This window comes from Daktulosphaira vitifoliae, unplaced genomic scaffold (genome assembly GCF_025091365.1).
Source record: "Daktulosphaira vitifoliae isolate Bord-2020 unplaced genomic scaffold, ASM2509136v1 Scaffold_3, whole genome shotgun sequence".
Lineage (NCBI taxonomy): Eukaryota > Metazoa > Arthropoda > Insecta > Hemiptera > Phylloxeridae > Daktulosphaira > Daktulosphaira vitifoliae.
In genome coordinates, this window is record NW_026099574.1 from 1,476,714 (window position 1) to 1,477,190 (window position 477).

Consider the following 477-nt stretch of genomic DNA (forward strand, 5'->3'; position numbering starts at 1 on the left):
TTTTTTTTTTCATTTTATAGTACATAAAATAAGCTTTAATTTGATATATGTTTAAAGGACGCAGTATTTCCGGAACATTTTCAAAAATTAAGTTGAAAAAGTTAATTTTTGTAAAAAAGTTGCTATTTTAAATCCCCTCCAACGAGCAGGTTAAGTGATAGATTTTCAAAAAAATGATATCAAATGAAAGGGAAATGTCTAAGGTTTTAGTATAAAAAAAAATTATGTAGATTTGTTGATTTTTCAAAATGTTATGGAAGTTTTAAGAAAAATAAGTGAAAAAATTTCGTAAATTAGCGATTTTTAAATTTGTAATTTTTTTGGATATTTCCCCCATTTACGGGAAACGAGGGAACTTTTTTCCCTATATAATAAGGAACTAGCAGATCATGTAGCTTTTGGAATAATCCATCAATTTTAGCTTCGATGCGAAGTTGAGAAGGTATTAATTTTACTATGATGTGTTTTTTTTTTTTT